The sequence below is a fragment of the Camelus dromedarius genome, chromosome 30 (genome assembly GCF_036321535.1).
Source record: "Camelus dromedarius isolate mCamDro1 chromosome 30, mCamDro1.pat, whole genome shotgun sequence".
Classification (NCBI taxonomy): Eukaryota; Metazoa; Chordata; class Mammalia; order Artiodactyla; family Camelidae; genus Camelus; species Camelus dromedarius.
Genome location: NC_087465.1, coordinates 6,014,986 through 6,038,187, shown reverse-complemented (window position 1 = coordinate 6,038,187; position 23,202 = coordinate 6,014,986). Strand labels below are relative to the sequence as shown.

Genomic DNA, 23,202 nt, shown 5'->3' with positions numbered 1-23,202 from the left:
TAAAACTACTGGGTACCATTCAGAGAATGGCATGAGATTAGGATGCTGGGGGCGGGGGCACGAGGAACAGGGAAGGGGATCTGGGGCCGAGGGGAAGGTGGGAGTGGTGGTGGGTCTTCAAAGAGCAAGTGAAAACTTTAAACTGTAGACCCAGGAGCTGAGACAAGCTTAAATCAAGATTAATCTGGCAGAACGAAGCCGGATGCAGGAAGAGGCAAGAGTCCTGAGCTGCTTCAGAGATGGGGCAGGTCAGCAGCAGCGCCCCACCTGGCCTGTCTTTCACATGTAGACAGGCTCGGTACCAGGCCAAGCGGAGGGGAGGAGAGCATCCTGGGGGACCAAGACAGGAAGAAGCCGTCCATGGCGGCGGCAGAACGCTGGGACTGTCGCGGGATGCTCTTCCAGGAGCGGTGGGCAATGTGGTATTCAGTTTACCCTCGAAGACATGAACGGAATATGAATTTCATGACGCAGCTCAATGAAAATGAGAGCTGAGGCAGGGGGCCCGGTCACCAAGGCGTCCGTCAGGCGTCTGTCTTCCTCCCGGGGTGAGGCCAATGGGGTAGAGATTGCCATTTCAATTGACCAGGAGGTTTAACCAAACCAGGATTTCAGGAACTTATCCTAAGACAGCGTCCAAGACTTAAGTCCTAGAACGGGGGAAATAAAGCACAGATTCTGTCCTTGTTCTGTTGTCTTATTCTGTCTCCTATCAACTCTGCCCTGACCGAGGGGAGAGGAAGAGCCAGGGCTGCACTTCTAGCTCATTGTCCTGGGGCCTTTCCTCTGCACCTCCAGTCGACCGGCCCGAGGCATCTCATGGAGGACTGAGGGGCCGTGCACAGGGTCTGTGGAAGGAGGTCGCGGCGATGGCTGGCCTCTCCGCGTTCCCAGGAGCTGTCCTGCCCGCGCCTGGCCTTGTGACCGGGCTCCGAGGCCGGGCAGCTGGGGCACTGGCCCCCCAGCAGTGGGGAAGCTCCGGCGGGGAAAGGGCTGGGGTGACACATTTGGGTTTTAAGTTTACAACTGAAACCACAGGCTCCACCTCCCCACATGCACGTTGCGGGGAGTCTTAATATAAAAACCTTTATATAGTTAGTGGACTATATAGATTCCAGTTGTCCTAGGAAGCTGCAGTGGACAGTTGAGTTGAAGAGGAAACCAAAGTCAGAGCAGCAAGAGACGAGGTGCGACACAGCCGACACAGAAGTCAGGAGAGCTCCTGGTCTAAACTAAAGTGTAACACTCGGAATAAGAAAATTCTGTGTTTTCCAGGTTATACACCCACCACGTAAGGAAAACCAGTAGTAAAACAGGGCGGGAAAGTAACTAGCACTCAGTAAGTGCTCACTACGGACCGAGCACTGGGCCAGGTGCTTCACACGCATGTACACGCATGCGCACACATGCTCTCCCCCACAGCCACCCGGAAGCAGCACCTGCCCATGTTCTTGTAGATGAGCAAAAGGAAATCAAAGCAATCAAGAAACTCTGCAAATCATAAAACTGGTGAATGGGGGGCTGGCCTTTCCTTTATTTAGTCCTGCCCCCAAACCTCAGCACTGCAAGGGGGAAAGCTCAGGCCTCCTGTGCCAGCGGCTCTGGGCAGAGCCTGACGCCGGGGCCTAAGGATCTGCACAAGGGGCAGAAAACAGCCCTGCAGCAAGGGGAGCGTCCTCCACAGAGAAATCAAACAAGCCGCAGTGGTGATGGGTGCCTCCCCCACAAAAAGAGTCGGGGCGGAGCTTTTAAAAGTCCCCAGGAAGGTTAAAAATACCCCCTAAGGTCACGTGGAGCTGTTACTAAACCAAAAACCTGAGTTTTGCAGAGTTTTTTTTCCTTCACCAAATCCACCTTTCCAAATGAAATTCTCTTTAAAAACTGCTAGATAAAAAGTTGTTTCAAGAGAGAATCATGTTAAGAAATACTCCCATTCTATAATACAGACAGCTACAGTAAAGAAAAAGCACGAGACAGTAAGACAGACCATAACTGTGCGTGTGGAGAAGCCACAGTATAATCTTTGGGTAAGAAACGCCCTCTCCGTTATAACTAGTGAACTAGTTAATCCCATCCATTCGCAAATGCAGGTCCAAGCTTAACCACCTAGAAACACAGGAGGGAAAATGTCCAACTTCGCCTTAAGGGACTTAACACTTCTCTGGGGAAATAAAACAGACAGTCCTCCAACAAAGACGCTGAGGATGTCAGACCTTCCACGGATGAGACCCATGACTGCAGACTGGGTCCATGGCCGTGATCTTGGCCCTCACTGGTCCTTCATCGTGGAGTCCTGGGCCTTCACCACTCGTGGGCGCTATGCACGGGCTGTCTCACAGCGAGACGGGGACTAGCCCGCCACCACCGCCGCTTAGAAAGACGCTCCCACTGCAACGCATCATCTTGCCTGCCGCCTGCAGACCTGGTCCAGCCGCAGCTCACTACCTGTCCCACTGCGCATGGTCCTTGGAACCACCTTGGGGTTCTGTCTGCGTGCAGACAGGTGCTTGCTTCCCATCAGATTATCTTCTGGCTCAAACAGACATGATTCACAGACGTCCCTCAGCTCAAAATTCAAATAAACACACCATTCTAATTGGTGAAACCAGCCGCCACTTCTGGAGCGTCCTGTCCCCGTGAGGCACTGCAGCCCCGCCCGGTGCTGGCCTCCCTCGGAACCCACAGAACTGAAGCAGCTTTCCCAGGGTCACGTGGAACAGCGAGGCTCTAAATTAGAACCAGGTTCCGACTCCAGAACCCCGGCTCCTACGCGTTGGGTTATGCTGCCTCCACCGGCTGTGGGCAGCAGGGCTGGGGCTGCAGCTTTCCCGTCCAGAGCCCGCTGGATGGGCTGAGGCCGGGCTGCTCAGCACAGAGCCGGCAACGTTTTAAGTCCCCATCATCATCCCACTGTGGCATCATCGCACCGTGTCAGGTCACACACGGTAACTCCCTAATTCTGCGGTGCTGATGACTTTGGGTTTCATCTTGTCTTCACCCAGCCTGAGTTGAGACTCATACGAACCGTGGTTTTTGTCAGGTCAGTATCCTGTCTCAGCGGAGCCTCAAAAGAAAAGGTCCACACACCTCCCATCGCCTGTTACAATGGCTGTGAGGCGGTCAGCTTCTAGAAATGTCCCAGACACACCAGCAAAGATGAAGCTGCCGGGATGGTCAGAAGGAGCCTACGGCCAGCAATCACCCAGAATCAATTTAGTCTTTGGTTTTGGTCCTAATGATCTTTTGTAAGTTGGAGCTCTGGAATCTAAAACATTTCCATAGAAACAACAACAAACAAGGAGGGGGAGCCCCACTTCACCTCACCCACGGTGCGGCTGAGAGCAGGACGTGAGAGATGACCCTAGAAGTCAGTGGCACATGGGCCTGCAGAGGACCAACCATAAGCTCATTGAAGTCCTACCCTATTTCTTATTCTACTTTTCTGTGGCCTCCCCCCACCCCATCAGACAGGAGAGAGGCTCTCAGGAAGGACACTGAGGAGTGGGGACATATTTCATAGCAACAGGGGAGACACAGGGCTGGCTATAACCCAAAAGGCTATCCGAGGCTTTAAACAAAGAAAAAAAAGTAAAATGTAATCAAACCAGGATGTATCACATAGCCGTGGCTCACTCTGGGTGACTAGAAACAAAACAGCCAAAGTATCAACATCTGGCAATTTTGAAATCACCTCACTTCTTCCTGGTCATGCTATTTCTTGGTGACATTAAAATATTCGGTTACATCACCTAAGACAGAAGAATCCATGGGACGAAACAGAGACGCCCCTGTCGTGTTGCACACAGCACAGTTCCCACACTTCGTTGTAACCTCAATCCACACTGCCACGTTAAAACCACTCCTTATTCAACCACAAGACACAGGGGGAAATCCAGAAAACCCTGACCAAGGTCCTGTAGCAAAACACTCTACAGGTAGTTGCCACAGTCACACTTTCATGTTAAAGATGTTAATAGCTAATTGCTCTCAAGTTGCCTAATGTTCACCGTAACGCCGAGAATGGCGTTATCTACCATCTTTACCTGAAACCTCCACAGTCATATTAATAGACACCAAGGCTCTCAAATCTTAACACCTCTCACTTTCACACTCCCTTTACTAAGAAACAAAGCACCCATAACAATGTTAATAACCGCTCGTTTTATGAATGGCTGGTACATGACAGGCACTGGAGAAGGAACTACCATTAACCCCATTTTGTAAGCGAGGAACTGAGGCACGGGGCTTAATTAACTCGCCCAAGGTTCCAAAGGTTGTCAAGTGTTGGAACCAAGCTGAAACTCAGGCCGTCTGCCTCCAGGGCTGCCGGCTGTAACCTTCACGCCGTGCAACCTGTCAAGCCTCCAGTTAGACATCTGAGGAGTCTTCACGCTGCTGTCATGTTACCTGACAGCTGTCCTCCTCGTGGCTCGTGGGGGACGAGTCTCTGACATCATTACGACAGGCCCACACGGGGGTCCGCAGAAGCCCACCTACCCTCCCTGTGTTCCTCCCACTCTGGCTTCACACAATCTGATGCAAAATCCCCTCAAAAGACCCTAGATACAAAAAAAAAAAGAGGCCCTTCCTCACTTTATGTCACCGAACGATTAGACGTTAAACGTGCAGATCAGAACCACTCGTTTTGCTCCGTCTGCCTGCGCACGACGTGGGCGCCAGCCCAGCACTGAGCTCGGAATCTTTACTCAAACACGTGCTCAATTGTCAAAGTCAGGCTTGTAGTGGTCAGCGGCACGTTTCCTGTTTTACTGTGAGTTTTAATAGATTTTGGCATCACCCTCGTGGAACAGTCGTGGTGACACTGGTTTACGGTGCCCAACGTGTTGACAGCAGTCTGGCAGATTAACGCTATAAAAAGTGGCCCACTGTCTGCTTACATTAGGTCCAGGAGCCAAGCGGAGTCATGTTGAAATGCCTGATTCATGAGGCCATCGAGGCTGCTCTGTGTGCTCACAACGGGCGCAACAAGGTGTGTCCAAGACGGCCCCACGTGTGATTAGAGTGACATGCAGCTGTGAAGTCATTCTGCCAAAGATCAGAGGCTTAAATTCCAATTTCAGGTGCATGCAGGCGATTTTCCTTTTTGTTCAATAAACAAAATTGAAAAACATAAGTGACGGCAAACTGAAGAATTTTTAAATTTTTTTACTCATTACTACATTTCATTGGTTCTAAGACCCCTTTTTTTTTTTTTTCACATTCCCCTAGATCAGAAATAGGAACCATCATACAATGGGTAACATCTCAGATTTGACAAAACACAACAAAATGCAGCTGCAGACTTTCTGGAATCGACGCTTTATGTTTCATATTACCATCAACCCATGTATTCCTAATTAACTTTGGGGACAATGTTAACAATTTTGTCTCTATCTTTCCTTTTCTTATCCTCCGGTTTGCCACAGAAAATACAATAAAGAACGTTTGAGATAAATGAATGGTCACATAACATAAGGAGACAAAAGCTTTGAAGCTGCTGTGCGAAGCTGCTGTCCTCCTTCTGGAGAAAACAAAGCTTGAAAGCTTCCCCAGGCTGCATGCAGCCCAAACGTGTTTCTTCTACAAGAAAGACACAGTTTCCAAGGTAGGAGAGTTCCGGGCGCTAAAGTCTTCCCGCTAGCTCACGCCAACTCACCCCAAGACACAATGAGCCTTTTAACTCAAGCTCCAGTCTCGAGGGGTTTCTCCTCCACCTTCCCAATATCAAAATCATGCTCACACATTTAAACAATTAGGTGAGATGTGCAGAAGCTAGCGCTGAAATCTGAGTGTTAAATCTGCAGCAAACAGTAACCAAATTCAGATCTCATCTGCACAAATTTTTAAAAGATAATTCTTGTCTTCTTTGATTTTGGAAAGCTTACAAAACGACAGGACAAAATGTCACCACAGGACAAAATTTCTTTGAGACAGAAAAAAATTAGCCAAATACTGCTGAGTGATCTAGAAAATGGGAAAACCAAAAGAGGCAAATGTTAGGGTATTTGTTTCAGTGATATAATGAGTTCAGATTACTTTACAAAGATTTCCCTGTCTGCACCACAAAATACTGAAAAGCTGTCACAGTTCTTTTTTCCATGTTAGGTACATGACAGTTTCTTGGGGAAGTGGTGGTGGTTTTTCTTGACTATAAAAGTACCTTTCAGTACAAAATATAGAAAATACTTTAAAATACAAAGATTAAAATAAAAACAACCCGCAGTCCAAATAACTAACATTCATGGATCGCTAACAACGCAACGAGAGCCGTGGGAGACATTCTGGACACGCTGCTATATTCATCCAAACAGGCTGAGGAACTGAGCCCTGCTGACCCCACTCCTCAGCAGCTGGAGAAACCGCGTCTCAGGTAAGTTTAAAGCCTTGCCAGTCGTCACAGGGCTCCTAAGTCACTTGTCCAAAGTCGCTCTGCCAGTGAGTAGTGAGCGGAGCAGGGGCGCAGACCAGATCCGCTAACTCTGGGATCCGAGCTTTTAACTAAGTGAAGCTGCCAGTCCCTGAAACTACTCATTTTTGGAATTGCTGTATTTTCCCCAGCCTTCTCCTAGGCTTATGATTTAATTTGCATAAAATTGGGGCCACAGTTAATACGCTGTTTTGTGCTCTGCTTTTTAAGGTTTACATTTTTCAAAAACGCGATCTGGAATGCCTGCATCACATCTTAACATATGAACACAGCACAGATTCACCCATTCTCCATTTTTCACTGTCAGGAAGAAAACGCTGTAACCTCTTATTCATAACAGCTGATTGGATTTCAGATTTTCCCTTCGGATGGATGACTGATACAACTGGAATGGCCATTCATAAAGGTCTCGATACACATAATCTCCAATTACTTTCCAAGACGGTCGTCCTTGCTGAACCTCAGACGGCGGTGAGTGTGCAAGTCTCACCACATCCCGTCAGTATCAAAAATATTTTTTAAATCTTTGCTAATTTGATAAGGAGGAAAAGTATCTCGTTTTAATTTGCATTTTTGTGACTCTGTAATCTGCAAATGTCCGTGCTGTTGTTAAATTTTCTCTCTGTACCTGCTTACATCCTTGACTGCTTTTCTATTGGGCTGCTCTCCCGTACCGGCTCACAGAACACACGGGTGTGTCTTTTTAACAGATCCACGTGCATACAGTGGAGTAGGTGAAATACAAAACGCAAGGCCGGTCTTCCTAACATCAGCACACACACCCCCAAAAGACAAGTGAACTATGGCGAGCGGACCAGCTTCCACGCGCCCCGCCACGCAGCCCTCTGTCAGCCCGCAAGCGACCACCGCGCTCTTCTGATCCTGAAAGAGCAGTACCCACAGCTCCACAGAGCTCTTCGCTGCGACGCCGACTGCGCCCAGGCTGCGAGGACGTCTACAAAAATGAAGACAAGCTACATGTGTGCAGAGTTCCACCACCATTTTTATGAGACACTAACTTCACTTTCTTTCTAAAGGTTTAACGTGTTGCTGTTTCTTGTCTTTGAGCTGCAGAGGTTCATCGGTGCTGTAGCTTTATTCTGGAAGCTTTCAAAAGTGGTCTTCCTACCTGTTCATACGTCTTACCCTCCTCAAATGTTTGCTATTTTTGGATCTAATCTAAGTTCAAAACATCAAACCTTGGTTCTCCTGAAAAGAGGCTTCGGAAGCCATTCCCCGCGCCGTGCCGGCCCCTGGGAAGGACCTGCTACTCACCCCGCCTCCCCCACCCTCCCAGGTCTCCCGTCCCCGCTCCAGCTCTCCCTGCCCGGGTGCAGCTCCAGGCCTGCTGGCCAGGCTATTTCAACAGCCTCAGACTTTTTGCCTGTAGTTCCTCTTCAACTGCAATCCATCACACGCTGCCTAACTAACCTTTCAACTCCATTTCCATCTCATAATGCAAGTCAGGATCTCGCTCGGTCTGAACTTCCAATTTCGCCGTGGCCCACCCTCCACCCCTCTGTCCAACCTGCCCCTTCCTCCCAGCCAACCCTGACCCTCCGCGAGCCCGAAACAGGGCTCCCGGCCATCCCAGGAGGCTGAGCAGAGCAGTGTGTGTCAGGGACCCCGCTCTCCCTGCGGGCGCGCCAGGCCAGCCCCCAGTTCGCTGCAGGGGCCCTGGCCTCACAGTATCTCCGTGATTCTGTGTTACTTCTCAGTTCCTTCCACCTATCAAGAGAGGACAGGTCACCCCTGTTGTCTCCTCCTCCAACACCAAGCCCTCCACCGACAGCATCGCACCTTTTTAGCCCTCAATTACACCCCACGCTGTCCTGGTCCACACCGCCACGTGTGTGCCGGCCTGAGCTTCCTAGCTGTGGTCAGCGTTTTCAGCATCTCCCGCAGAACTCAGCACCATGACAACTGCACACAAGCACCCCTTCACAAACACTAAAGTAAAACCAAAAAGTCAGCAGGAATGTTCTAGAGATCTGCACACTCATAACTCTTATCTATCTTTGAAAGGAGTTAATAAAACAGCAGCTTTCACGAGACACATCTATGTTTCTCCAAACCAAAAAGATCTCGTTGTAAGCCTCACAGAGAAATCACGTTTACCCTTCAGAGGTGGAAGTCTGAACACACCGCTGCATTTTCCCCAGTCGTGACTGGCCATGTCTTTGCATCCACTGACGTCCTTCCTACAACTGACTTCATGTAAAAGCTCACTCTAACGTGAACCTGGAGAGGCCTGGTTCCTGAAACCCGCTCCCTGAATACCTGCTGGACCACGGTAGGCCTGGAGGGCAGGCATCTGTCCCAGTCCCGGTGCCACCAAACGGCTCCTCGGTGCAAACAGGACCCACTCCAGGGAAGTTTCATAGGTCACGCTCACTGCAGCAAGCAAACCCCCAAAAGGATTTCAGTTGCTAGTTTAATATTTTCCCTCCATCACAAGGTTATAATATGGACATTACCGAGCTGACCTGCACACCACTGGACTGCCCTGTGGTGCATCTTAAGCAGCTAATCAGAACACAGCTGCCCGGAGAAAACACCTTCCAATCGGAAGCCAGGAATGGTAACGGGGTTCGAGGAGGCCAGAGTAACTGTCACCTCTTCCCCACCCGCATGCTGAACCAGCTGGGAGACAGCCAGGTAGGGGCTGGAATCTGTCCCTGGGGAGGCCAGGGAGGGGGACAGGCCTGAGGCACAGGTGGAGCACCCTCGCCCCACCTGAGACACAAGTCAACATTAACCTCTCCCCCGGCTGCTGCTCCTCAAGGAGCAGAGCTGGAGGCAGGGCCCCTCTGCAGAAGTCTGGGTGCTTCCAAACCCGGACCCTAAAGGAGGACCCCAGGGAGCAGAGGTGGGGGGCAAGGGGTCCCCAGACACTGGTCACTGCCCTACTCTCCTCCAGTGCAAATAATGAGGACAACCCTGGCTCAGCTGGCCTGGGACTGTGTAGAGGAGGGTGCGGTGCAGTGGGGGGGAGCGAGGACGCCGGGACCCAAGGACGTGGCGCCCACTGCAGAGTAGCCTGCGATAGACCAGCAGCAGCCGGGAGGCTGAGCACGTGCTGCAGGCATGAGATGCAGGCACGAGAGCTGGGCCTCTGTTTCCTTGGGCAGGAAGCAGGGATGCTGGGAAGACCAGTTTCAGACCTGTTGGGAACATTAAGGACAGATGTTCGGGGGAGAAACTGGAAATAAAAATACAGGTCTAAGAGTTCATCGCCTGGAAACAGGAGCTGAAGCAGGCCCCAGAGAAGCCGAGGTGGGCAGGCTGGGTGAGGATGAGGCTGCATTTAGGGAGCAGGAGGGGCGCATCCATAGGAAGGCCCAGGACCCCAAAGGAGGGCGCCTCCGAGCCAAGGTCCAGGGAGACAATGGGGCAGTGAGTGAGGAACAAACCGGAAAAGGAAGGGAGGAAGAGAGGGGAGAGCAGAGCCGGGGGAGACGCTGCCCTGCCCCTCCCCTCCCCTTCCCTCCCCTCCCCTCCCACAGGGGCCCCGGGCTCCTAGGAGAACCTGAGTCCTGGAAACCACCAGACTGACCCCCGTGTGGCATGCCCTTGGAAATAATACCCGCTGGGAACAGGTTGCCCCAAAATAGTTACTGCTGCTTATTGAGTGTACTCACTTTTCATACCGTGTAACCTAGAATTACACATAAATCAAGTTTTTAATTATTCTGTGGCAGAAATGAAAATAAAATTCAACAAATCAATACAAAGTGCACTACTTTCTGCCCCTTTTAACACCTCCTTTAATGCGGACTATGCCTCCAAACTCAGCTACTGGTCCATCATTACCTTTTATGTTAACTGGTATCCCCAACAGTAGCCACATTTTACTCATCTATGTGTCAGAGAATAGTAATATTACTTGCAAAATTCCAAGAAATATCTTAAGAATATACGCACTACCGTTTTTCTACATATCCACCGTATGTTCACTGCATAACTAATACGTTGGTCTCAGTGTGTGGCTTTTTAAACCTTAGAGTACGTCGGAAGCATCCAGATAAAAATCCAGATCCTAGACAGCCCACAGAGATTTCATTTCAGTAAAACTGGTGAGGAACCTGCATTTTTAACAAGCACCTGAGGTGCTGTGGTAATTCTAAGTCCCAATAAATATCTATTTTATCATTCATTCTAACTTTACTAGATGGACTTTTAAAATAATTGTGTAAGATCCTCAAAAATCATCGAAACAGACTCATCTCCCTTGGAGAAAACAGATGGAAAAGTGACCTCGGTCCAGCTCACCATTTCACTCTTCCATAAAGACCAATGGATGCATTATTTCTGCACAACCACCCTGCACCCTCTGAACCCTGGCACGGTGGGAGGGAGGGGTAGTGAGAACGTTGCTGAAAAGCTGCAGGATGGAGGCGGACGCCCAGACTCACAGCGGCTGCATCCTCCCCTCCCCCCGCAAAAGGACAAGTAGCAACTACACACTCTGTCAGCTTTTCTGCCCGAGAACGATGGACAAGCGGGTTCTGGGTAACCGTCTCCGAACGGTGAGAAAGAGGGAAGCTGAGGTTCCCTTCACGAACTAAGATCCTGGAGGAGATGCACGAGAAAGTTTCGTCAGGGCAAGAATCAATGCTGTAAATGCTTTGAGTAACCAGAGCCACTCTGTCCCCTGCAGCCTGCAGTCAGTGGGTGAGAACAAATCAGATCGCTTACGAAACTCAACAGCTGGTGTACGCGGTCTTCCTTCAAGCAGGCGAAGGTAGGCAAGTGTCATCTCCGGGTTTGCCAAGTGAAGGTGCTGGTATTTTTTTCTGGTACTACTGTGGGGGCAGAGATCCACAAAGGATGATGCCCAAGATGGAGGCATTTCTTTAGGTTCTGAAAAGCCTGAGCTAGAGAGAGAGACTGACAGGTGGTCCTCGATGTCACCCACCCACCAGCAAAAGCCGGGCCTCGGCGCAGACCCCTGGGCAGCACGCAGCCTTGTGTTCACACTGAGATAGCCAAACACCACGTTTCCCAGCTATTCCAGGCCTGCTGGCCAGCAATTCAGTTACAGCACGTCACCACCCATGGGCCCAACCACGTGGGGAAGTCACCCGACCGCATTACCGCACTGCGTCCCTAAATGTCAGACAGCACACAGGACCGCTCGAGCCGAGCAGCTGAATGGAATCACCCTGAGCCCACGGCAGCCACAAAGTTCCAGGGCAACTCCAAGTTAGGCTCAAACACCAGCCCAAATTTTTATTTCTATTTTGCAGTAAGAGGGGAAAATGGAAAACTTAAAATGCTAATTCTGGGGATAAACCTAGCTCAAAAATGTAACACGATCATAAAAATTAAATTCTTAAGTGCACCAAAAATAGCGAAACTTCAAGCTTTAACTAGAGGTTCACTGAACTCAAGCAAGTCAACAGTCTGTTCAACTGAGAAGGAGTAAAAACTATAAACACATACAAAATCCAGATAAACCACCGCCGAATAGTTTTAAGAGGCAAAGCAGCATTAAGATTTGGGACACTATCATTTTTTTAAAAACTCCCCTGGGAAAGGAACACACATCCACCCCAAGACACATAAGCCCACAGATCGGTGTACACTTCTGAGTCTGGGACCCATGGAGACCACTGGGCCTGGGGCTGCAGGACACGGCCTGGGTCCGCCAGTCCCCTCGGGGTAACAGCTGTGAAGAGGAAGTGTGACCGTGAGCTCAGGGAGCATCCTGCGCTCTGTCCCGAGCACCTCGAGTCCTCTGCAGGGGGAAAGGGATGCTGAGTGAGTTAATACATCTTGGACATGCACCGGAAAGAAACTGAGAAAAACAATTCTGCAGCAAGCGGACTACTCTGTTGGCTGCGTCGTCGTGGGCTGATAACCTCAAACAGGGTGGGACACCGAGGAAGTCTTAACAATACGCGTGTGTCTTTAGGTGGAAAGTGTTCGCCGTTGATAAGATATGACCCGTGAGGACGAGAAGCCTCTCCGACTGTAACCCACGCAGGGCCAGCCCTGGGCCCCTCGACGTCGCCCTCGAGAGCAGGGCGGTGAGAGCCCTGAGACGTGCTCCTCCCAGCCCTCGAGGCCCAGGCCGCCCTGCTGGGACCGTCCAAAGCAATGTCCGCAGAGAGGTCAACTAACAAGCCTGTTCTGACGTGAGTCCCGGCTCCACCGTCGATGGCTGTGTTCTCGGGCCAATTTATTAAACCATCTCTACCTGTAAAATGGCAATTATCATCCCCACCTCGGCTGCGGCACCCAGTGAAAGCCGCCCGCCTAAGTAAACAGTTCAGCAAAACCTGAACTCGCTCAAGGCCCGCGCTCCAGGGCTGTTTAAGCAACTCTCACAATTTTTCAACCTCGCAGCAAGGACGGAATATTACAGGGAGCTGCCGCAGGTCCACATCCATCAACCGTTTATACTCGACATCCTTTTATTTTCCCTTTAGAGTGAAAAGAAAAAGAAAAGAAAAGAAAAGCTGTCTCTGCCCCCTCTCCCCCAGTGCCACGCCCACCTGGACAGCAGCGGATTCCAAGGATGCTGCCCCAGTCTCGCCTCTTCAGAGCAAGGGCACCTTCTCACTTCCCGGCTGCTACTCACTCCCCAGCCCCCTACCCCAAATCTCTCATTTTAGGTTCTGTATCTCTTCTTTAAGCAATAAACAGAATTGGAGGGGGTGGGAGGGCTGAATCAAACATTCAGAGACTCGAGGACCCAGAGTTACAGATTTTGAGAACACCCTGTACCTCTCTGAGCTATCCTGGAAGGTTCTAATACTCCATGACTGATGCCCTGCCCCCACCCCCACTGCTCATCCAGGATAGCATCCCCCACTGTCTTAGGACAACTGCAGGTTTGGGGGGAAGGAGTGACCACTTCCCTGGCAAGATGGCCACAGCTCAGCTGGCAGAGGGACAACTCTACAGCAGAAAGGAAGGATTTGGTCGTTTCCAGGATCTGGGATGTCTGAATTACTTCTGTGTAACCAACAAGAACATCAGGTAAATATCACCTAGTCATATGCCTGGACAAAGGCACACACAGACATTCATTTTGATGTCAGTTCCTGAGGAAAAGTGAAAATTGTGCACCCAATCTCACCCAGTCTCCACTGCATTGTGCAACCAATCTCCACTGCAGGCCACTCATTCTTTGCCGGTCATAACTTAGGGTAGTGGGGACCTTTTAGATGAAAAATAAAATCAAGATACATGGTTTGATGTGTTTAATGATTAAGAGTGAGCCAATTACAATAGTCACTTCTCAATAAAGGTGCCACATGCTGTACTAAGTCCTTTAGGGTGGAATACCTCACTTCTCCTCCACCAGAAACCTGGGTGGTCGACAGCATCATTATTTCCATTTTTCTGATTCACTGGCTGATCCGTCTGACATCACAACTCAAGTTCTCAGCCCCCAAAGAATAAAACCTCCACAAGAACAACTGCCCTCCTCCTCATCTCCGTGGGAAAGGAAGGGCATTAGGGAGAAAGGCATGGAACCCAGCCACCTTAGGTGCCAAGATATCCCAAGGTATGTGGCCCCACAGATACAGGAGGCACAGAAAGAGGAAGTGTGGACAGAAATGACCTGTGCTGACAGGACAGAGCAACAGGGGATGACACAGCAGTACGGAGCCCTGCTGGTATTTTTAACAAATCTTTGCCTATGAAGACAGCGATGCTACAAGCCTTGGGGCTGGCCGAGGTGGTGATGGACATGGTTACACATGCAGATTCTGGAGACTGGCCAACCTGGATTCAGATTCTTCCTCCATCACTTGCTAGAGCTGTGTGGCCTGGGCAATTTAACTTAACTTCCTCGCCCAAGTCTGAATCTGTACAATGGAGTTAAAAATCCTACCTATTTCCTAGAGTTACTCTGATGATTAAATGAAAAAACCCACTGAAACTTTTAGAATATTGCCTACCTGACTGGAAATGCTCGATAACTATTAGCTAGTTGTTAGGGTTATTACTGTTATTTTTAATGCTGTTGTATTATTTCTGCGCTATTTTAGTTGGTTTCCCCAACACATACCTTACAGAGAAAATAAAGACTGTTTCCTAATTTGATGATTTTTTAGATTCTAAAGATGAGTCTGCATTTTCTTCTGACAAGATCAATACACCTGCAATCGGGCCAAAGCAAAATTTCAAGAACAAACAAGGTCAAGTATACAAGAACATACAGCACTGTGTGATAGGTGTTAAAACAAACAGAACAAAAACAAGCTCACCTTGAGGACCAAGGCTTAGCAGTTACATTAGTAGTCCCATCCATGAAGTCATTTCTAGACCCATACACTTAGAAATACACCACCAACTAACACACCTTTTTTACTGTACACCTGTGTTCAAGTTGACTTTGTTATTCACTCAGTACAACGGCGGGCACCGGCTGGAAACTGGAGGCATGCCTGTCATTCTACAAGGGGCTTCTCACTATCGCCTGCCCAGCATCACGGTAAAAATGATCACTTTTTACAAGTGTCAGAATAATACGTACGTTTGCTAATTATGTTGTAAGTATCAACAGGACAGATTCGAAAGTGTTTATAGTTTCTTTCAGAAGAACAAGAAGAGAAGAAAGTGGACTTTTTAAACAGTTAAAGCAGTCTCTAACTTGCCCCAGAACTCGGGGGATTCACCATGGGGCTACCGTGCACCCTGTTCTCAGATGAACCACGGATACGGTGCAGCCGCCTCTGACTTTTAAGTGGAAGTGGCCAGGGAGAGTTCAAGACATGTCAAAACTACACAGGGGTCTAACTCCCTGCCTTCCCCACCCAAAGGCGCAGTGTGGCAGCCCAGGCCCAGGCACCCTGCTCCGTGACGGTGGCCCCTGCCCACCCCCCGTGCCAGTGAGATGCAGGGCAGCTGACCCCGGGCCCCACTCTCCCGCCAGAACCCACGTCCCAGGAGAAGGCAACAGTTTCTTAAGCCACAGGTAGGCAATGCTGATGAAACCAAACAAGAGAATGGATTTTTAAAGGTTTTTGAAAATTTTTAAACTAACAAGTTGAAGAAGTAGCGTTAGATATAAAAAAAGCTGCCAGACTAGTTGGCACAAGTCCACCTGAGGTCAGCTCACCGCCCTTTCCCGCCGCCCTGCCGCACGGGAACTTCACCGCTCCTGGATGTTAGCGCATCCAAATCATCCCTCAAAAGCGCTGTGAGTGAGAGCAAAGCTTTCGGACGAAGCCTGCCGCCCCAGCCGGGCAAGCCCCCCAGACCCGTGAAGCCACCCCGAAGGAGACGGGAAGGGCCCTGATGGACTTGATCGCGTCACCATGGCATCTAAAGGCCCATGAGCGGTGATGTCAAGAAAGGCACCTGTGAAACACACTCGTTACCCAAGACAGCGAGTCCCAGGAAGGGAGGTTCTCTGCACACCTAGAGCCAAGCCCGACCCAGAACAAAAATAAACAGGTGCCAAAGGCAAAAATACAAACACTTCCCTCAAAAAGCTGTTTCCAGATAGACATTTAGGGTTTTCACAATTTATCTCATGCAATGTTAAAGTCAGCAACTTAGAAGCTGTTCTAGATTTATCAATTAACATCTCTCGTTTGCTTCCAATCATGCTGTATAATCCACTTCTTGTAATAACTGAACAAAGTGACTTCTATGACAATGTACGTGTCAAACGAGTTGATATGTACTTCCCTCCCCCCCAAAAGAAAAACAGGTAAGTGTTGACCAAGGATAACATTTTCCTCCACAATCATTTAAGTAACGCATTCATTTCTACCACACCCAGGGATGGCTGCAGCCAGCTCCTAAAATTCAACCAGTTCCCTCCCCTGAGAGCACAGAGGGACCCACCCTCTATCTGCTGGGAGTCCAAGGACCTTGTCTCAATACATAACCAGCAGCAGAAGCGGCCTCCGGAATGCGGCGATTGGGAGGATCAAAATGCTCACCACGGGTCTCTCTTCTCTGGACGAGCAAGCAAACTCCTCGGAAGCACGTGGACAAAGCGCCACATGTTAGGCAAGTAACAAAGTTTCCCTCTTCTCTCCCATTTCACAGACCCCCATCGGCAATCTGTGGTGGGCTCACCGCACACCAACACCTTTGAGGGGAAGCTAGCAGATTATTCTGGAGAGTTTTAGACAGCCACTAGCAATGGAAAGAAAGCCAAAACAATGGTTTGATTGCCCATTACCAGCTGCCTCAGTCACAAGCTCAGAAACTCAAGAACGTCCTCCTCCAAGCTGGCCCTCCTCAAGCCTCCCTGCCTCCATGAAGAGCATCACCAGCCAAGCAGGGAATACACTCGAAACCCACATCCCCGGACCCCTTCCTCATTCTGACAACAAATCTCTCCTCAAGTCCTCGTCACTGAACCACCTGAACACTTCTCCAACCTGTCCATTCTCCTCCATTCCCAGGGCCACCAGTCTACTCCACACCATTGAGTTCCCATCAGCAACTGCAGGCAGGATGCTGGTCCCAACCCATTCTCCCTCCCCCGCCCCACCCACTCAGTCAGTCTTTAAAACACAAGCCTGCTCACGTCAAGCACTGCTTACCACTCATCAGCGGTTCTGCTGCTTTTTTTTTTTTTTTTGAAGTCCCAAATTCCATATCCTGTAAGCCCCGCCCCAGGCAGCCTGTGCCTGCCTCTTGGGTCTCACCTTAGCCGCTCTTGCAGACCTCAGACATGCTGCCTCCCCCCCCCCAGGATGGCTGGCACTGCCTCCTTCTTCTACCACCACTCAGATGGCGGTGCTAAAATAAAGCCACTTCCTAAGAGGTAACAAGTGACTCTCCCTCCTCCTGGCACCCACCGCACAGCACCGATGACACTGCGGTAGCTCTGTTTATTTTCTGCCTGGGTCTACAACATCTTCTTCTGGCACCACTGTACTCCTAACTCATGCACAGCACAGCACCATTTGGGTAGCAGGTACCCGATAAATACTTCAATCGATGAACAAGAAAACAAATGAAACAGGAAAACTGATCACAGCCCAGAGTCACTTGCCACTAGAGCCAAGCCTGACACCCACAGTGGGAGCATGAGGCTCAAAGGACCACCTGCTGAAGAAAGGGTCTCTGATTCCACATCGCCATAAGCAAACGAGCCCAGGGGCCAATCAGCCTCTGACTGCCCAGTTACACTTCTTCATTGCTCTTCGACATTATTTTTATTTTTAAAAAGACAGTTTTTAATTTTCAGAGTAAAAACAAAACAAAATCCTCCAAAAACACTTCACTGAGAAAAACAATCATGTCACCTAACATTAGTTAAAAGGTACAGGAATCTAGTTATGGTAATGAATACATGCTTCTAAAATGAGAATAGTCATCAAATCTTGAAATAATTTTCTCTGCATTTTTTGAGATGGACAATCAAAAAAACTCTCCAAACCATCACCCAGCAGAGGCAAACACATTATCATTCGCTTCAGAACAACTTTAAGAGCTATGTTAGCGTCGGCTGTAGGATTCTTAAGTCAGAAGGTACTTTGAGTCAGAACATACGAGGGAGAGGTCAACCCCTCCAGAGCAGCTCAGTCATCCAACAAAGGCCACCCAGCCCCCCCGCGCCAGCACCCAGCTAGGCACCAGAAGGACAGCCGTGACCAGCACGGCGCGGCAACACCCGGGTGGCCAGCCAGAGGCAGCTCCTTTAATTAACCTCTCTGAGCTTTAGTTTCTTAATCTGTAAAATGAGAAAGTTAGACTTGGCTCTCTAAGGTCCTCACACTCTAAAGATCCAGAGATTCACTAATGATTGTAAGATGGGTCTCTATTTGACAATATCATTATGATTTTCTACTCCGATTTATTATTTTTATCACATGGGTGTGGTTCCATTTAAGAAGTTTAATATATTGATAGAAGCAAAACACAGAAGAGCAGTGGCAGTGTTTTTTAATTACCTTCCCAGGTCTTAACTACCACCACAACCACCGACGGACTTCTGCCATAACTGCAACCCAACCTGAGTAACACCCAAACTAAAATAAGACATCACATCCCCGTATTTTTGGTAGAAAAATTAAGTGGTCATTTACTCCCAATTTCTTTTCTACTTTAGCATCATCCATCATCTTTGAATATCAAAGTTTTCTTTAAAAAAAAAAAAACACAGAAAGACAAAACAATAAAGTTTTCTAGAGAAAAAGGAAAATTTTATCCGATAAAGCTATAGTGGCTTTAGAAACCTGGTAAGATATAATAATACAAAATTCTAAATTTCTAACGGCATAAAAAGAATACCCTTTCAAAGATTTACAAACGTGTCTATGTGAACGAACAAGACAACTGAGGAGTCATGTAGGACCAATCCGTTCCTGACATCATCTCAGCCTCACCCAAGACGGTCCTTCTCCATCTAGCTCTGTGACCTACATCTAAGTGCTTGTTTGTTTACATCTAGAAACCATCTGAATACTGGAAGTGAATCACTTTATTACAAAGCTGAAATTTTAAGGGTCATTTATTGCAGTCACACACTTTGCTCAGCCCTGACTAAGCATTTTTTTTCTTGCAATGCCTTCTTTATAGTCGATGTTTATAAGATGGCCATGGTGGCTGCTATCAAGCCTGAAAGGCCAACCACAGATCATAAAGGATAAAAGATAACTCCCACCTCCAAAGCTAATCTTAAAAGTGAAATGTGAGTATTTGGTCACCTACAGAATGCTCTCTCTTACTAGATGGTCAACTCTCTGAGGGAAAGCAAGGCCTCTTATTTGTCATTTTACACACAGAAAACGTGCCAATGATTGCTGAATCAAAAATAACTGAATGGACGGTGACTGTATGACAAGCCAACTTCCTTAAGCACAGGAAATAAAACGCTGTCCGCCTTGGTTTGAAATAACTACTCTAAACTTGGCACTGAGACTGATCTAATGGATTACACAGCATGGACACAGAAGCATTCTGACGCTTCTCTCACAGACAAAAATATTTTTTCTTTTGACCTAACCACTTAAAAACTATGCTACAGGTAATACGTTACTGACTGCACCTGTATGAAGAAAAAGCTGTGACATTTCTTTGATAAAGCATTATAAAGATAATCCCCATGGTATTCATTTTCACTCAATAAAAGTAAGACTTTCACAAAAAAAGTTTTGGAAATAGTCTTATAATTCAAACTGATTAACAAGAAGACCAAGTACGGGAGAGTCTATGAAAGTAGTTTTAAAACTAAGTTACTAGACTTGTTATTTTAAATTTGACTATATGTTTTCAACTTGAGGAAAAAAAGTGTTACCTTTTTCCTCAAAATAGGAAAATAATGTTTGAGCTTTTAACCATCACCATTACCTATAAATGACCTATATCATTTCTCTATCCTGACTTCTGTGTTAAGGCACAAAAAAGGAAGAAATTTTTTATTTGACTTAAAAATAATTCCATTGATTAAGCCAATATAATTAATATTTGGAATTCACATACCTGTCCTTTTCTATTATTCACTTCTTACCTAGAAACTCATTTGAATTTTGAAAAACCTAGAACAGATTTCATCAAGCTTCAATTTACTGGCTTGCACAGAGGAAGAAAAAAAGAATAGAAAATATCAAGAGACTATAAATAATAAAATCCATAGTGCTAGAAAACAGTTCTTGAGTGCCACGGTGATGAAATTCACCTGTTACAAGCCTCACAAAAATCCATTATGTCCCTTTATCCGGTTACCAGACAGGGGGGTATGTCATAATTTCACTATTCGGCAACACAAGAAAATGTAGTTTCTAATATTTGCTGCAAGCCCCTTTGCACTTAAAAATGCTGTTTACTTTGTAACTTTGTCTACAGCACAGATTTTTCAGGGAACACAAACTTTTTGTGAGCAAATCTGGAAGACATAAAATGTCTCCTACTTACTGTTACCTAGAAAGGCAAACCCAGTCCTGCTTGGTGCCCCCAGCATCTAGCTTTCCGCCTCTTTATTATCATTGTCAATGAATGGGCCCCAGTCAAATGAAAGCTGCCATTTTAGGGTAAAGACTGGAGGGTTTCTGTTGTGCAACAGCAAGACAAAAACACTCCGCAACAGATGTACTCTGGGGGCTGGGAGGCGGATTCGACTTCGTAAAATCACTGCTCAAGTTATTTCTGAAATAAGAATTACCTAGTACTTACACACTGCTACAATCTAAATGGAATTATAACTGGGATCAATCAGGTTCCCATGCTGCTAAGGTCACAGTCACTAAGATTTTTTTTTTTTTTGGCATCGTTCGCATATATCTGTGAGGAAACAAGTTTTGTGGGGTTTTTCCTATTTAATTATTACATTTCGTGAGTACTCCCCCCCCCTCCCCTTATTGGGAGAGAATTGGGGGGAAACACACTCAACCTCTTTGAAAGGTACTGCCCACAGCAAAGACGGCTTAAACTAGTATTTTCAGAAAATAAAAATCAGGGCCTTCACATAATCCTCTAGAAATAAATTAAAATATTTAATATAGCCCAGAAATCAAGCCCAGAAGCTGGACCTATTTCGAGATAAGTTATTTAAATCGATGGCTAGATAATATACAATGGGAAACTAAAAAGTATACTCAGCAAGTGGAGAGCTGGATAGTGTATCTAATTCTAGCAATTCAAAAGGAAACTCTCCATGTGGGTTGCTACTTTTCTTTTGTCCATTGTCTGTTCAGAAGAGGGGGAAAAAAACTAGTTTAAAATCGAGGCGTGAACAGTCTCTAAAAGTGACCTCCGGGAAAACCGTCCGCCCCGGAGCAGGAGCACTCCCCGCCCGTCCGCTCCACGGGGGCGCTCACAAAGCGGGCGGCCGGCCGGGAGTTTGGGGTGCGCTCCCACGGCGCGGGGCTCCTCGAGGCAGAGCCATCCGGAGAAAGGCGGCTCGGTAATGATGGCTGCTCGGGGCCGGCGGATCCTTCCCCGGAGCCTCCCGACCCACCCCCCCGCCCGGGATCCGCCGCCCTCCCCCCTCCCCCGGGCCGCGCTCGCCCCGCGCGGACGCAGCCGCCCCGCACCGCAGCCCACAGGGTGCCCGCACCCCCGCACCCCCGGCGAGCCCAGTCCCCGGTGCGAACCAAACAAACAACGCGTCCCCCGCCGCCCTCCTTCCTCTCCCCGCTGACCGCTTGGCCTCCAGCCACCTCGGCCGTTCACGCTCCGAGCAGCGGATCCCGGCGGGGGCTAGAGCGCACCCAGGCCACCTCGGGGGCCACCTGGTGACCCCCCCGCCCGGCGCTGACCCCTGGAGGGCTCGGGGGTGGGAGAGACGAGTTGCCTCCGGGGGCTTAAAGTCGCTATTATGCAGCCGCCGCCGCCGTTGGCCCGGCCAGCTCGGCAAGGTGGGGTCCCCTCCTCGCCGCGCCTCCCCGCGCTCGCCCCGGCCCCACTCCCTTTCTTCTCCGCCTCGCGCACTTGGGAGCCGCCGGGGAGTCCCGGGAGCCCCCGGCTCCGGGCTCGCAACTCCGCGCCCGCGGCCGGCACGGGCTGGGCTCGGGACGCCCCCAGCGCCGCGTGTTCGCGCCGCCCCCGCCCCACGCGGCGCCCCGCGCACTTTCCTCACCGCCGACCCACCTCGCCCGGTGGCCGTCCCCGCGCGGGCCGGCGCCCCCGCGCCAGCAGGGACGCACTTTGTTCGCGCCGGTGCGGCCGCCGCTCCCGGCGAGCGCGGCGTGGTCGGTCCGGAGCGGGGGGCGGGGGCGGGAGGCGGGGGTCGCCGCCGTCCCCGAGCCGCCACCGCCGCCGCCGCCGCCGCTCAGCCGCCCCGCGCCCGCGCGCCCATCGCCCACTCGCACTTGAGTTGCAGCCCAACTTTTCCTCCTTCCTTTTTCTTTCGAATGGAGCCGGCAACTCGTGCTCGGCGCCGGCGGGAGGAAACGCGCTCGCGCTCCCCCGCGCGCAGACACGCTCCCTCCTGTCCCCCGTACCCCCCCACGCCGGCAGCACAACAAAAAGCCATTTACATGCGAGGAAGTGACCCTCGGCCGGACCGCGCGTCCCCGCCGCCGCCGGCCCCGCGGACGCAGGCAAAAGTTGGGGCGCCGGGCGGCGCTCGGGGCGCGGGTTCGGGCCCCGCGGGCGGCGACGCCGGCGACAGGGCACGGGCGGCGCTGCGCTCCTGCGCCGGCCCCGGCCCCGGCCCCCGCCCGCCCTCGCCCCTCGCCCCGCACACGCCCAACTCCTCGTTCCCAACTCCTCGCGCGGCCCCGGCCCCGGCCCGGAGCGATTTCCTGCCGCCGCCGCCCCTCCCGGAGGCGCCCGGCGAACTCTCGCGCTTACCGGGTCGGTCGGTCGGGCCCCTCCGCTGCCCTGTGCCGAGGGGAAAACAAAACGCAGAGCGGGCTCCGGAGTTGGCTCGGCGGCCGGGGCCGGGGGGCTGAGTCCACGGGCGCGGAGTTGGCCGGGGGCGAACGGGGGCTCTGGCGAGTTTCAAGGTCTCCGGGTCCCGGGGCTGCCTCCTCAGCGTCGCTCCTTTGTGTAATTTCACTCGATTCAAGTTTAATCCGATAGTTCCCGAGCACGAGCGCGTCCGCACCACCACGGCTCAACCCCCGCGCCGCCGCCGCCGCCGCCGCCGCCGCCGCCACCGCTGCCGCCGCCGCCGCCGCCGCCGCCGCGGCCCCAGCACGCCAGCGCCTGCGCGCGCCCGGCACGCCGCGCGCGCCCGAGGCCGCGGGGCCGCGCGCGCCCGCCGCCGGCTCCCTCCGCGCCGCGCCCGCGCCCGCGCCCGCGCGCCGCCACCTGACGTCAGGCGCGCCTGGCATAATTTATGCAAGAATTCGGCCGGGGTGGCGGAGGCCGAGGGAGAGGCCGAGAGAAAGGGGGCGGCGCGG

General features: G+C 50.4%; 1 protein-coding gene across 3 annotated transcripts in view; it reads right to left on the bottom strand.

The window, feature by feature from the left end:
• Positions 1–22,927, bottom strand: part of CHD7 (chromodomain helicase DNA binding protein 7) — a 171,163-nt gene extending 148,236 nt beyond the window's left edge. For 2 of the 3 annotated variants that reach the window (XM_064480832.1, XM_064480834.1), the window contains exon 1: positions 22,649–22,927. The gene's annotated coding sequence lies outside the window, so the exon portion shown is untranslated. Of the gene's footprint in view, positions 1–21,943; positions 22,014–22,648 lie in introns of those variants that run through there. The other variant, XM_064480833.1, reaches the window with a different exon arrangement.
• Positions 22,928–23,202: the final 275 nt, after the last annotated feature.